Source organism: Lingula anatina, chromosome 10, assembly GCF_051362555.1.
Source record: "Lingula anatina isolate TDL-2025a chromosome 10, LinAna3.0, whole genome shotgun sequence".
Taxonomy (NCBI): Eukaryota; Metazoa; Brachiopoda; class Lingulata; order Lingulida; family Lingulidae; genus Lingula; species Lingula anatina.
The window spans coordinates 9,476,816-9,493,945 of NC_141776.1; the positions used below are offsets into that span (position 1 = coordinate 9,476,816).

The 17,130-nt window shown below is 34.0% G+C and overlaps 1 long non-coding RNA gene across 1 annotated transcript; it reads right to left on the reverse strand.

Moving 5' to 3' along the window:
• Nucleotides 1-3,173: 3,173 nt before the first annotated feature.
• On the reverse strand, nucleotides 3,174-11,377 carry LOC147759535 (uncharacterized). Its single transcript, XR_015331454.1, has 3 exons — nucleotides 8,867-11,377; nucleotides 4,311-8,447; nucleotides 3,174-3,891 (listed from the first exon to the last, which is right to left on the reverse strand). It is a non-coding gene; the product is annotated as an uncharacterized LOC147759535 (long non-coding RNA).
• Between the last annotated feature and the right edge of the window lie 5,753 nt (nucleotides 11,378-17,130).

Here is a 17,130-nt window from a genome sequence, read left to right on the forward strand (position 1 = left end):
AATCATCAACAAGGCAGCAAAGCTGTCAAATGTACAGACAAAGAACAGAAAATAAAGATGCAAATAAGTGAAAAATTAAATTTTCACAAAAAACTGTTAAATTGCCAGAAAAATTTACCAAACAGACTGTGTTGCCTATTGAAGCTGTATGTTAGACCCATGTTTCTTTCCTGTAAGTTTGAGAACAGTAAGTGACATGATTTCCCTTAAATGGTCATCATAGGAGCAGTGCCCAAAATAGGGGTTTCTTCAAATTTTGATGCAACATTACATAATGTTTAACAGCATAATGACATTCAAATGTTATTAATAAAATATAAGTAACATGGACATTCAGAAAATGTGACAAGCAAAAGTCTTCAAGATCATGGAACTTTAAAGTCACACCTTGAAAATGCCAATATGTGAAAAATTAAATTTTCACAAAAAACTGTTTAACTGCCAAAATAAATAAATAAATAAATAAAAATACCAAACAGACTGCATTGCCTACTGAAGCTGTATTTTAGTCCCATGTTTCTTTCCTGTAAGTTTGAGAACAGTAAGTGACATGATTTTCCTTAAATGGTCATCATGGAAGCAGTGCCCAAAATAGGGGTTTCTTCAAATTTTGATGCAATATTACATAATGTTTAACAGCTTAATGACCATCAATTTTTAATTATAAAATATTTGTTTCACAGATATTCAGAAAATGTGACTAGCAAAGGTCTTCAGGCCCATGGAACTTCAAAGTCACGCCTTGAAAATGCCAAAATGTAAACAAGACAGCACTGTTCTGAAATGGGTTTATTTCCATTTTTAACACTTTTTTAACATAAAACAAAATAAACATTTTACTGCCATTTTATATGACCAACTAAGAAAATTGATGAGATGGGAAAAGTATCAATAGAACAGTGTTAAATGTCCAATTTCCTCCATTCTGAGATTCTGAACATAGTGGATGATTGAATCTGACAAACTGCAATGATATGAGTTTATTTCCATTTTTGACACTTTATTACACAATACATGATAACAAGTTTACCATGTTTTTTACATAATCAACTAACAATGTTGTAAAGATGCAGGAAATATCAAACAAACACTTTTAGGCATCTTATTAGTTAAATAATGAGACTGTTAACATGCCTAATAATTGAATCTGAGGAAATGTGAAAAACAGTATAACTTCTAAAATAATGGCCTGATTATGCTGATTTTCGAACTCAACCTGCGTTTTAGTAAGATTGACCACTCCTGTGAGTATGATTACAATTGGCCAATCCGTTTTTCTTATATTGTGTTATCAGTGTTGTATTTATATTGAAAATAGTGAAAAAACAGCATAAATTCCCTAAAAATGGCCCAATCATGCTGATTTTCGAACTTGACCTGCGTATTATGAATATTCATCAGTTCTGTAAGTTTCAAGTCAAAAGGTAAAATGGTTTTCCACTTATCGTGTTATCGGTGCTGCATATATGCTGAAAAAAGTGAAAAAACAGCATAAATTCCCTAAAAGTGACCCGATCATGCTGATTTTCGAACTTGACCTGCGTATTATGAATATTCATCAGTTCTGCAAGTTTCAAGTCAAAAGGTAAAATGGTTTTCCACTTATCGTGTTATCGGTAAAAGTGCACGGCGACGACGGCGACGACAGACGCAGATGATGGCAATATGTACAGACACATCTGTGTCTGTACATAATAAAAGATATATATGTAGACACAGACAGTAGTTATAACACAGAAATAACACCAGTGATCAAAATATATTATTATATTATAATAAACACATACAGCAACAATAAAGACATATATAGACAGTGATGAGAATACATACAGACACATTTTATGTCACAACAGACAATGCATAGGTATCAGAATGTATACATAAAATTTTGTCCATATGAAGATTTATGCTAAGCAAACCCTCGCCTCTCCAACTCTGAACAGTTCACATTAACCCTTGTCTCCTTGAAAATATATAACTGAGTGGGATCTAAGTGAACCTTTTCCAAAATAATAATTTCTCAGGTATAACATATAGGGGCAATGGTCTCACAATGGGATTGAAGAGAATCGCCAGTGTAGCAATATCGTTATTGCACCGACCTGTGGTGATGATGAGAGGTTGAGATGAGTCCAGCTGATCAGAATACATACAGACTCATTCAATGTCACAACAGACATTGCACAGGCATCAGAATGTATACACAAAATTTTGTCTATATCAAGATTTTTTGCTAAGTGCACAACTGCCTCCCACCCCCACCCAAATCTCAATAGTTCACATTAACCTTTATTGTCACCTTGAGCATATCTAAAACTGAGTACGAATAATATAATGGCACAATATTACAGATATAGAGATTTTTTCCCTGGTCATGTATGTATGTGTTATGTAACACTGTAATATTTTCAAAATACTGGATAAGCTGAACACTTCTTTGTTTTGAGATAAATTGTATTCTAAAGATAATACAACTTACAAAATTGGCATAGAATTATTTAGTTTAGTTATTTTAAATCAATTTTGAAGTTGTTTGAGTTTTTTTAATAATAAATTCTCATATATCTCTCTTACCACACCCTCCCACAAACAAGCTCTCACTCACTCTCCCCCCCTCTCTCTCTCTCTATCTTTCTCTCTCTCTCTCTCTCTCTCTCTCTCTCTCTCACACACACACACACACATACACACTAACTCTCTCTCTCTCTCTTTGTCTGTCTCACACACACACACATTCATACAAACAGAAACACACTAAGACATCATTGAGATTAAATGAAGACTTCAGCAACACTGTAAGGTGCTGCCGCCAAGTGGATAAAGCAAGCACTACATTGTAAAATGCAGCAATGGGAAGAGCATGCCCAAGCAGTAAAGTATCATATCTTGAAATAGAAAATATGTAACAAACCAAAGGAAAATGAACAAATTGATTTCTATAATTCATTTAAATAAATTGTACACAAAATAGAATTCAAATGACTGCTCATGAGTGAAAAGTGCACTGTTTAAAATAAACAAGTTGGTAAAATTGACAAAGTCTGCCGGTGTTTATCTGCTGGTTGATTTTATTTATTTTGCCCTCGGCTGTTCTTTTGAAAATTTATATTAGAAACATTCTATTGAGTTTATGTTTTAAAAAGTAAATCCATTGGAATTTCCTTAGAATAATAGGGGTCTTAATTCCTGGGTCAAAATCTGGTTGGGCCATTTTGGCCCACTTGGTCAAAAAAAGTGAGCCATTTTTAAAAAAATGTGTAACACAGAGATCAAAATATATAATTAAATCAGGCCCGTAGCCAGGGGGGGGGGGGGGTTCGGGGGTTAGAAAGAACCGCCCCTTTTGCTGGAAAAAGGTCCTTTCTGGATAAAATTTGATCTAGGTACATGAAGTTTTCATTGGAAAAGGTCCACATTTTTCCGAATAAGAACCCCCCTTTTGAAATTGCTGGCTACGGGCCTGTATATTATAATAAACACATACAGTGACAATAAAGACATACATGTGGACAGTGATCAGAATACATAAAGACACATTCAATGTCTCAACAGACAATGCAAATTAAGGCATCAAGATGTATACATGAAATTTTGTTTATATCAAGGTGTTTGCTAAGTGAACCCTTGTCCCCCAACTCCAAACAGTTCACATTAACCCTTGTCACCTTGAACACATTAAAACTGATTTGGATTTCAATGACCCATTTCCAAATGATAATATCCCAGTTACAATTTAACATATATATAGTGGCGGTAGTCACAATGGGATTGAAGAAAATCACCAGTGCAGCAATATCGTTGTTGCACTGACATGTGCTGAGGCTGCGAGGTTGAGATCATTTCGGCTATCCTCAGTGTGATGATAATCCAGGAAACACACCTTCAACTCTACTGAAAATAGATGATATATCATCACTTAAACTTTTTATAGACACATACAGTATAGTTACATCACAGAAATAACACAGTTATCAGGTTATATTATTATATTATAATTAACACATACAGAAACAACAAAGACATTGACAGTGATCAGAATACATACAAACACATTCAATGTCACAACAGACAATGCACAGTGATCAGAATGTATACATGAAATTTTGTCTATATAAAGATTTATCCCCCCCCCCCAACTCCGAAGAGTTAACATTAACCATTGTCACCTTAAAATATATATAACTTGAGTGGGATCTAATTAAGTGACCCTTTTTCAAAATAATAATTTCTAAAGTTATAACATATAGCGGCAATGGTCACAATGGGATAAAAGAGAATTGCCAGTGTAGCAATATCATTGTTGTACTGACCTGTGATGAGGCTGCAAGGTTGAGATGAGTTCAGCAGTGCTCAGAGAGATGATAATCCAGGAAACACCTTCATCTCTACTGAAAACAGATAATAAATCATCAACAAGGCAGCAAAGCTGTCAAATGTACAGACAAAGAACAGAAAATAAAGATGCAAATAAGTGAAAAATTAAATTTTCACAAAAAACTGTTAAATTGCCAGAAAAATTTACCAAACAGACTGTGTTGCCTATTGAAGCTGTATGTTAGACCCATGTTTCTTTCCTGTAAGTTTGAGAACAGTAAGTGACATGATTTCCCTTAAATGGTCATCATAGGAGCAGTGCCCAAAATAGGGGTTTCTTCAAATTTTGATGCAACATTACATAATGTTTAACAGCATAATGACAATCAAATGTTATTAATAAAATATAAGTAACATGGACATTCAGAAAATGTGACAAGCAAAAGTCTTCAAGATCATGGAACTTTAAAGTCACACCTTGAAAATGCCAATATGTGAAAAATTAAATTTTCACAAAAAACTGTTTAACTGCCAAAATAAATAAATAAATAAATAAAAATACCAAACAGACTGCATTGCCTACTGAAGCTGTATTTTAGTCCCATGTTTCTTTCCTGTAAGTTTGAGAACAGTAAGTGACATGATTTTCCTTAAATGGTCATCATGGAAGCAGTGCCCAAAATAGGGGTTTCTTCAAATTTTGATGCAATATTACATAATGTTTAACAGCTTAATGACCATCAATTTTTAATTATAAAATATTTGTTTCACAGATATTCAGAAAATGTGACTAGCAAAGGTCTTCAGGCCCATGGAACTTCAAAGTCACGCCTTGAAAATGCCAAAATGTAAACAAGACAGCACTGTTCTGAAATGGGTTTATTTCCATTTTTAACACTTTTTTAACATAAAACAAAATAAACATTTTACTGCCATTTTATATGACCAACTAAGAAAATTGATGAGATGGGAAAAGTATCAATAGAACAGTGTTAAATGTCCAATTTCCTCCATTCTGAGATTCTGAACATAGTGGATGATTGAATCTGACAAACTGCAATGATATGAGTTTATTTCCATTTTTGACACTTTATTACACAATACATGATAACAAGTTTACCATGTTTTTTACATAATCAACTAACAATGTTGTAAAGATGCAGGAAATATCAAACAAACACTTTTAGGCATCTTATTAGTTAAATAATGAGACTGTTAACATGCCTAATAATTGAATCTGAGGAAATGTGAAAAACAGTATAACTTCTAAAATAATGGCCTGATTATGCTGATTTTCGAACTCAACCTGCGTTTTAGTAAGATTGACCACTCCTGTGAGTATGATTACAATTGGCCAATCCGTTTTTCTTATATTGTGTTATCAGTGTTGTATTTATATTGAAAATAGTGAAAAAACAGCATAAATTCCCTAAAAATGGCCCAATCATGCTGATTTTCGAACTTGACCTGCGTATTATGAATATTCATCAGTTCTGTAAGTTTCAAGTCAAAAGGTAAAATGGTTTTCCACTTATCGTGTTATCGGTGCTGCATATATGCTGAAAAAAGTGAAAAAACAGCATAAATTCCCTAAAAGTGATCCGATCATGCTGATTTTCGAACTTGACCTGCGTATTATGAATATTCATCAGTTCTGTAAGTTTCAAGGCAAAAGGTAAAATGGTTTTCCACTTATCGTGTTATCGGTGCTGCATATATGCTGAAAAAAGTGAAAAAAACAGCATAAATTCCCTAAAAGTGACCCGATCATGCTGATTTTCGAACTTGACCTGCGTATTATGAATATTCATCAGTTCTGCAAGTTTCAAGTCAAAAGGTAAAATGGTTTTCCACTTATCGTGTTATCGGTAAAAGTGCACGGCGACGACGGCGACGACAGACGCAGATGATGGCAATATGTACAGACACATCTGTGTCTGTACATAATAAAAGATATATATGTAGACACAGACAGTAGTTATAACACAGAAATAACACCAGTGATCAAAATATATTATTATATTATAATAAACACATACAGCAACAATAAAGACTTATATAGACAGTGATGAGAATACATACAGACACATTTTATGTCACAACAGACAATGCATAGGTATCAGAATGTATACATAAAATTTTGTCCATATGAAGATTTATGCTAAGCAAACCCTCGCCTCTCCAACTCTGAACAGTTCACATTAACCCTTGTCTCCTTGAAAATATATAACTGAGTGGGATCTAAGTGAACCTTTTCCAAAATAATAATTTCTCAGGTATAACATATAGGGGCAATGGTCTCACAATGGGATTGAAGAGAATCGCCAGTGTAGCAATATTGTTATTGCACCGACCTGTGGTGATGATGAGAGGTTGAGATGAGTCCAGCTGATCAGAATACATACAGACTCATTCAATGTCACAACAGACATTGCACAGGTATCAGAATGTATACAAAAAATTTTGTCTATATCAAGATTTTTTGCTAAGTGCACAACTGCCTCCCACCCCCACCCAAATCTCAATAGTTCACATTAACCCTTTATTGTCACCTTGAGCATATCTAAAACTGAGTACGAATAATATAATGGCACAATATTACAGATATAGAGATTTTTTCCCTGGTCATGTACGTACGTGTTATGTAATACTGTAATATTTTCAAAATACTGGATAAGCTGAACACTTCTTTGTTTTGAGATAAATTGTATTCTAAAGATAATACAACTTACAAAATTGGCATAGAATTATTTAGTTTAGTTATTTAAAATCAATTTTGAAGTTGTTTGAGTTTTTTTAATAATAAATTCTCATATATCTCTCTTACCACACCCTCCCACAAACAAGCTCTCACTCACTCTCCCCCCCTCTCTCTCTCTCTATCTTTCTCTCTCTCTCTCTCTCTCTCTCTCACACACACACACACATACACACACTAACTCTCTCTCTCTCTTTGTCTGTCTCACACACACACACATTCATACAAACAGAAACACACTAAGACATCATTGAGATTAAATGAAGACTTCAGCAACACTGTAAGGTGCTGCCGCCAAGTGGATAAAGCAAGCACTACATTGTAAAATGCAGCAATGGGAAGAGCATGCCCAAGCAGTAAAGTATCATATCTTGAAATAGAAAATATGTAACAAACCAAAGGAAAATGCACAAATTGATTTCTATAATTCATTTAAATAAATTGTACACAAAATAGAATTCAAATGACTGCTCATGAGTGAAAAGTGCACTGTTTAAAATAAACAAGTTGGTAAAATTGACAAAGTCTGCCGGTGTTTATCTGCTGGTTGATTTTATTTATTTTGCCCTCGGCTGTTGTTTTGAAAATTTATATTAGAAACATTCTATTGAGTTTATGTTTTAAAAAGTAAATCCATTGGAATTTCCTTAGAATAATAGGGGTCTTAATTCCTGGGTCAAAATCTGGTTGGGCCATTTTGGCCCACTTGGTCAAAAAAAGTGAGCCATTTTTAAAAAAATGTGTAACACAGAGATCAAAATATATAATTAAATCAGGCCCGTAGCCAGGGGGGGGGGGGGTTCGGGGGTTAGAAAGAACCGCCCCTTTTGCTGGAAAAAGGTCCTTTCTGGATAAAATTTGATCTAGGTACATGAAGTTTTCATTGGAAAAGGTCCACATTTTTCCGAATAAGAACCCCCCTTTTGAAATTGCTGGCTACGGGCCTGTATATTATAATAAACACATACAGTGACAATAAAGACATACATGTGGACAGTGATCAGAATACATAAAGACACATTCAATGTCTCAACAGACAATGCAAATTAAGGCATCAAGATGTATACATGAAATTTTGTTTATATCAAGGTGTTTGCTAAGTGAACCCTCGCCCCCCAACTCCAAACAGTTCACATTAACCCTTGTCACCTTGAACACATTAAAACTGATTTGGATTTCAATGACCCATTTCCAAATGATAATATCCCAGTTACAATTTAACATATATATAGTGGCGGTGGTCACAATGGGATTGAAGAAAATCACCAGTGCAGCAATATCGTTGTTGCACTGACATGTGCTGAGGCTGCGAGGTTGAGATCATTTCGGCTATCCTCAGTGTGATGATAATCCAGGAAACACACCTTCAACTCTACTGAAAATAGATGATATATCATCACTTAAACTTTTTATAGACACATACAGTATAGTTACATCACAGAAATAACACAGTTATCAGGTTATATTATTATATTATAATTAACACATACAGAAACAACAAAGACATTGACAGTGATCAGAATACATACAAACACATTCAATGTCACAACAGACAATGCACAGTGATCAGAATGTATACATGAAATTTTGTCTATATAAAGATTTATCCCCCCCCCCCAACTCCGAAGAGTTAACATTAACCATTGTCACCTTAAAATATATATAACTTGAGTGGGATCTAATTAAGTGACCCTTTTTCAAAATAATAATTTCTAAAGTTATAACATATAGCGGCAATGGTCACAATGGGATAAAAGAGAATTGCCAGTGTAGCAATATCATTGTTGTACTGACCTGTGATGAGGCTGCAAGGTTGAGATGAGTTCAGCAGTGCTCAGAGAGATGATAATCCAGGAAACACCTTCATCTCTACTGAAAACAGATAATAAATCATCAACAAGGCAGCAAAGCTGTCAAATGTACAGACAAAGAACAGAAAATAAAGATGCAAATAAGTGAAAAATTAAATTTTCACAAAAAACTGTTAAATTGCCAGAAAAATTTACCAAACAGACTGCGTTGCCTATTGAAGCTGTATGTTAGACCCATGTTTCTTTCCTGTAAGTTTGAGAACAGTAAGTGACATGATTTCCCTTAAATGGTCATCATAGGAGCAGTGCCCAAAATAGGGGTTTCTTCAAATTTTGATGCAACATTACATAATGTTTAACAGCATAATGACAATCAAATGTTATTAATAAAATATTAGTAACATGGACATTCAGAAAATGTGACAAGCAAAAGTCTTCAAGATCATGGAACTTTAAAGTCACACCTTGAAAATGCCAATATGTGAAAAATTAAATTTTCACAAAAAACTGTTTAACTGCCAAAATAAATAAATAAATAAATAAAAATACCAAACAGACTGCATTGCCTACTGAAGCTGTATTTTAGTCCCATGTTTCTTTCCTGTAAGTTTGAGAACAGTAAGTGACATGATTTTCCTTAAATGGTCATCATGGAAGCAGTGCCCAAAATAGGGGTTTCTTCAAATTTTGATGCAATATTACATAATGTTTAACAGCTTAATGACCATCAATTTTTAATTATAAAATATTTGTTTCACAGATATTCAGAAAATGTGACTAGCAAAGGTCTTCAGGCCCATGGAACTTCAAAGTCACGCCTTGAAAATGCCAAAATGTAAACAAGACAGCACTGTTCTGAAATGGGTTTATTTCCATTTTTAACACTTTTTTAACATAAAACAAAATAAACATTTTACTGCCATTTTATATGACCAACTAAGAAAATTGATGAGATGGGAAAAGTATCAATAGAACAGTGTTAAATGTCCAATTTCCTCCATTCTGAGATTCTGAACATAGTGGATGATTGAATCTGACAAACTGCAATGATATGAGTTTATTTCCATTTTTGACACTTTATTACACAATACATGATAACAAGTTTACCATGTTTTTTACATAATCAACTAACAATGTTGTAAAGATGCAGGAAATATCAAACAAACACTTTTAGGCATCTTATTAGTTAAATAATGAGACTGTTAACATGCCTAATAATTGAATCTGAGGAAATGTGAAAAACAGTATAACTTCTAAAATAATGGCCTGATTATGCTGATTTTCGCACTCAACCTGCGTTTTAGTAAGATTGACCACTCCTGTGAGTATGATTACAATTGGCCAATCCGTTTTTCTTATATTGTGTTATCAGTGTTGTATTTATATTGAAAATAGTGAAAAAACAGCATAAATTCCCTAAAAATGGCCCAATCATGCTGATTTTCGAACTTGACCTGCGTATTATGAATATTCATCAGTTCTGTAAGTTTCAAGTCAAAAGGTAAAATGGTTTTCCACTTATCGTGTTATCGGTGCTGCATATATGCTGAAAAAAGTGAAAAAACAGCATAAATTCCCTAAAAGTGATCCGATCATGCTGATTTTCGAACTTGACCTGCGTATTATGAATATTCATCAGTTCTGTAAGTTTCAAGGCAAAAGGTAAAATGGTTTTCCACTTATCGTGTTATCGGTGCTGCATATATGCTGAAAAAAGTGAAAAAAACAGCATAAATTCCCTAAAAGTGACCCGATCATGCTGATTTTCGAACTTGACCTGCGTATTATGAATATTCATCAGTTCTGCAAGTTTCAAGTCAAAAGGTAAAATGGTTTTCCACTTATCGTGTTATCGGTAAAAGTGCACGGCGACGACGGCGACGACAGACGCAGATGATGGCAATATGTACAGACACATCTGTGTCTGTACATAATAAAAGATATATATGTAGACACAGACAGTAGTTATAACACAGAAATAACACCAGTGATCAAAATATATTATTATATTATAATAAACACATACAGCAACAATAAAGACTTATATAGACAGTGATGAGAATACATACAGACACATTTTATGTCACAACAGACAATGCATAGGTATCAGAATGTATACATAAAATTTTGTCCATATGAAGATTTATGCTAAGCAAACCCTCGCCTCTCCAACTCTGAACAGTTCACATTAACCCTTGTCTCCTTGAAAATATATAACTGAGTGGGATCTAAGTGAACCTTTTCCAAAATAATAATTTCTCAGGTATAACATATAGGGGCAATGGTCTCACAATGGGATTGAAGAGAATCGCCAGTGTAGCAATATCGTTATTGCACCGACCTGTGGTGATGATGAGAGGTTGAGATGAGTCCAGCTGATCAGAATACATACAGACTCATTCAATGTCACAACAGACATTGCACAGGTATCAGAATGTATACACAAAATTTTGTCTATATCAAGATTTTTTGCTAAGTGCACAACTGCCTCCCACCCCCACCCAAATCTCAATAGTTCACATTAACCCTTTATTGTCACCTTGAGCATATCTAAAACTGAGTACGAATAATATAATGGCACAATATTACAGATATAGAGATTTTTTCCCTGGTCATGTATGTACGTGTTATGTAACACTGTAATATTTTCAAAATACTGGATAAGCTGAACACTTCTTTGTTTTGAGATAAATTGTATTCTAAAGATAATACAACTTACAAAATTGGCATAGAATTATTTAGTTTAGTTATTTAAAATCAATTTTGAAGTTGTTTGAGTTTTTTTAATAATAAATTCTCATATATCTCTCTTACCACACCCTCCCACAAACAAGCTCTCACTCACTCTTCCCCCCTCTCTCTCTCTCTATCTTTCTCTCTCTCTCTCTCTCTCTCTCTCTCTCTCTCCCTCACACACACACACACATACACTAACTCTCTCTCTCTCTCTTTGTCTGTCTCACACACACACACACATTCATACAAACAGAAACACACTAAGACATCATTGAGATTAAATGAAGACTTCAGCATCACTGTAAGGTGCTGCCGCCAAGTGGATAAAGCAAGCACTACATTGTAAAATGCAGCAATGGGAAGAGCATGCCCAAGCAGTAAAGTATCATATCTTGAAATAGAAAATATGTAACAAACCAAAGGAAAATGAACAAATTGATTTCTATAATTCATTTAAATAAATTGTACACAAAATAGAATTCAAATGACTGCTCATGAGTGAAAAGTGCACTGTTTAAAATAAACAAGTTGGTAAAATTGACAAAGTCTGCCGGTGTTTATCTGCTGGTTGATTTTATTTATTTTGCCCTCGGCTGTTGTTTTGAAAATTTATATTAGAAACATTCTATTGAGTTTATGTTTTAAAAAGTAAATCCATTGGAATTTCCCTAGAATAATAGGGGTCTTAATTCCTGGGTCAAAATCTGGTTGGGCCATTTTGGCCCACTTGGTCAAAAAAAGTGAGCCATTTTAAAAAAAATGTGTAACACAGAGATCAAAATATATAATTATATCAGGCCCGTAGCCAGGGGGGGGGGGGGTTCGGGGGTTAGAAAGAACCGCCCCTTTTGCTGGAAAAAGGTCCTTTCTGGATAAAATTTGATCTAGGTACATGAAGTTTTCATTGGAAAAGGTCCACATTTTTCCGAATAAGAACCCCCCTTTTGAAATTGCTGGCTACGGGCCTGTATATTATAATAAACACATACAGTGACAATAAAGACACATTCAATGTCTCAACAGACAATGCAAATTAAGGCATCAAGATGTATACATGAAATTTTGTTTATATCAAGGTGTTTGCTAAGTGAACCCTTGTCCCCCAACTCCAAACAGTTCACATTGACCCTTGTCACCTTGAACACATTAAAACTGATTTGGATTTCAATGACCCATTTCCAAATGATAATATCCCAGTTACAATTTAACATATATATAGTGGCGGTGGTCACAATGGGATTGAAGAAAATCACCAGTGCAGCAATATCGTTGTTGCACTGACATGTGCTGAGGCTGCGAGGTTGAGATCATTTCGGCTATCCTCAGTGTGATGATAATCCAGGAAACACACCTTCAACTCTACTGAAAATAGATGATATATCATCACTTAAACTTTTTATAGACACATACAGTATAGTTACATCACAGAAATAACACAGTTATCAGGTTATATTATTATATTATAATTAACACATACAGAAACAACAAAGACATTGACAGTGATCAGAATACATACAAACACATTCAATGTCACAACAGACAATGTACAGTGATCAGAATGTATACATGAAATTTTGTCTATATAAAGATTTATCCCCCCCCCCCCCCAACTCCGAAGAGTTAACATTAACCATTGTCACCTTAAAATATATATAACTTGAGTGGGATCTAATTAAGTGACCCTTTTTCAAAATAATAATTTCTAAAGGTATAACATATAGCGGCAATGGTCACAATGGGATTAAAGAGAATTGCCAGTGTAGCAATATCATTGTTGTACTGACCTGTGATGAGGCTGCAAGGTTGAGATGAGTTCAGCAGTGCTCAGAGAGATGATAATCCAGGAAACACCTTCATCTCTACTGAAAACAGATAATAAATCATCAATAAAAGATATATATGTAGACACAGACAGTAGTTATAACACAGAAATAACACCAGTGATCAAAATATATTATTATATTATAATAAACACATACAGCAACAATAAAGACATATATAGACAGTGATGAGAATACATACAGACACATTTTATGTCACAACAGACAATGCATAGGTATCAGAATGTATACATAAAATTTTGTCCATATGAAGATTTATGCTAAGCAAACCCTCGCCTCTCCAACTCTGAACAGTTCACATTAACCCTTGTCTCCTTGAAAATATATAACTGAGTGGGATCTAAGTGAACCTTTTCCAAAATAATAATTTCTCAGGTATAACATATAGGGGCAATGGTCTCACAATGGGATTGAAGAGAATCGCCAGTGTAGCAATATCGTTATTGCACTGACCTGTGGTGATGATGAGAGGTTGAGATGAGTCCAGCTGATCAGAATACATACAGACTCATTCAATGTCACAACAGACATTGCACAGGTATCAGAATGTATACACAAAATTTTGTCTATATCAAGATTTTTTGCTAAGTGCACAACTGCCTCCCACCCCCACCCAAATCTCAATAGTTAACATTAACCCTTTATTGTCACCTTGAGCATATCTAAAACTGAGTACGAATAATATAATGGCACAATATTACAGATATAGAGATTTTATTCCCTGGTCATGTATGTACGTCGTTATGTAACACTGTAATATTTTCAAAATACTGGATAAGCTGAACACTTCTTTGTTTTGAGATAAATTGTATTCTAAAGATAATACAACTTACAAAATTGGCATAGAATTATTTAGTTTAGTTATTTAAAATCAATTTTGAAGTTGTTTGAGTTTTTTTAATAATAAATTCTCATATATCTCTCTTACCACACCCTCCCACAAACAAGCTCTCACTCACTCTCCCCCCCTCTCTCTCTCTATCTTTCTCTCTCTCTCTCACACACACACACACACTAACTCTCTCTCTCTCTTTGTCTGTCTCACACACACACACACATTCATACAAACAGAAACACACTAAGACATCATTGAGATTAAATGAAGACTTCAGCATCACTGTAAGATGCTGCCGCCAAGTGGATAAAGCAAGCACTACATTGTAAAATGCAGCAATGGGAAGAGCATGCCCAAGCAGTAAAGTATCATATCTTGAAATAGAAAATATGTAACAAACCAAAGGAAAATGAACAAATTGATTTCTATAATTCATTTAAATAAATTGTACACACAATAGCACAGAATTCAAATGACTGCTCATGAGCCAAAAGTGCACTGTTTAAAATAAACAAGTTGGTAAAATTGACAAAGTCTGCCGGTGTTTATCTGCTGGTTGATTTTATTTATTTTGCCCTCTGCTGTTGTTTTGAAAATTTATATTAGAAACATTCTATTGATTTTATGTTTTAAAAAGTAAATCCATTGGAATTTCCTTAGAATAATAGGGGTCTTAATTCCTGGGTCAAAATCTGGTTGGGCCATTTTGGCCCACTTGGTCAAAACAAGGCAGCAAAGCTGTCAAATGTACAGACAAAAAACAGAAAATAAAGATGCAAAAAAGGTCATTTTGTCAATTTTGATGCATTAATAAATAATGCTTATAATAGCACTGTCAGTCAACACTGAATTTTAATCTTGCACAACAGGTAACATGGTCAATAACAGGAGCAGACCCAGAAATATTTTCTGACAGTATTCCAAAGTATCTATGTTGATCCATCCTCCATTTTGATGGTCTTCCAACAGAAAAAAATAGATACCAGTCAATATAAACTTAATAACCTGACTGTCTTCTGGAAGACCCAGAAGATGGTCACAATCCACCCCTTCAATAAGATTACAGTTTCAGGACCATGAGAGTTCAAATTCACATTATGAAAGTCTCAATATTTGAAAAATGATGACAGTGCATAAAATAATATTACATAATGTTTAAAGACATAAAAAACAATACAACTGCTTATGTAAAAATACAGAAAATGTGCAGAGCCCCAGGCAGATGAGAGTTAAAAGTCACAAATGCAAGTGTTTGAGAAAAAATTATAAAGGAAAACAACAAAACTAGAAAAGCACTTTGAGAGTGCAGACCTCTGCCAAGGCAGCAATTGTTGATTATTATTGATAATTGATTGATTATTGATCCGGACCACCACCAAAAATTAATCATTGTCCTCTTTGGCCCACTTCCGACAGTTCCTGAAAATTTCTGCAAAATCGGTCCATAACTTTTTTGTGTTATGTGGATGACAGACAAACAGGGGTGAAAATATAACCTCCTTGGCAGAGCTTGAGGTAAATATAATTCCAATGGAGATGCTATTCAAACTTTTAATCTTCCAGTTTGATATATATATATATATATATATATATATATATATATATATATATATATATATATATATTTAAAACTTATTTGCAATATTAAACAAAATTTACCTGCATAATTATCACTGCTTCCTTATTATTAATCTAGCAGAGAGCTTTACCTTTGGGAGTTTACAGGGAAATATCAACAAGTGTGCTTTACGTAATCTCATTTAATGGCCTATTAAAGCAAATGACTTTATAACTCTGAAATTAATCTAGTGATACCCAAGGGTAATTTACAGACTGACCCACTCAAAGGTCTTCAGGCCCATAAGTCACACCTTAAGAAAAGCACAAAACCATAATGCACAAAATAGGAGACTACCAATCCTGATGCAATAATACATTATGTTTAACTGCACAGTCAACATCAACTTATGCACAACAGGTAACACAGACGAAAGTAAAAGCATAAGGCTCCAGGCCCATCAGAGTTCAAGTTTATACTTAGAAAGTGCCAGAATGAGAAAAATGAAAATTTCACAAAAAATGCATAAATACAATAAACATGATAATCCAATAGAGCTGGTTTTCTCATGAGCTGAAGGCCAATCCTAAAAATCGTACTTATAAGTTTAAAATTATAATAAGTGGCACAGTTTTCTTTTCATAATGTTTGCAGTAGCAGTGCAAAAAGATTGTTGTCAATTTTGATGTAACATTACATAATAAATTAGAGAATAATTATCACCAATTTTTGTTTATTGACTATAAATAGGATGGACATGTAGAAAATATGATTACCATTTGGCTTCATGCCCATGGGAGCTCCGAGTCCCACAATGAATATGCCAAAAAGATAATGAATATTACACTAAAATGTATAACTTCCAGAAAAAGAAGCCAATTAAACTGCTTTTCTAACTCAGGCTGCATTTTAGTCCTGTGTTTCTTTTTTGAAAGTTTGACAGTCATAAGTAACACGGTTTTCCCATAATGATCGTCAAGGCAGCAGCACCAAAAATTGTGTTTTCTTCTATTTTGATGCAACATTACATAATGCTTAACAGCATAATGACCATCGATTTTTAATAATAAAATACAAGTGTCATGGATTTTCACAAAATGTGACTAGCATGGGTCTTCAAGTCTGTGGAGGTTCTAAGTCACACCTTGGAAATGCCAATATGTGAAAAATTAAATTTTCACAAAAAACTTTAATTGCTAGAAAAATTTACCAAACAGACTGCATTGCCTACTGAAGCTGTATTTGAGTCCCATGTTTCTTTCCTGTAAGTTTGAGAA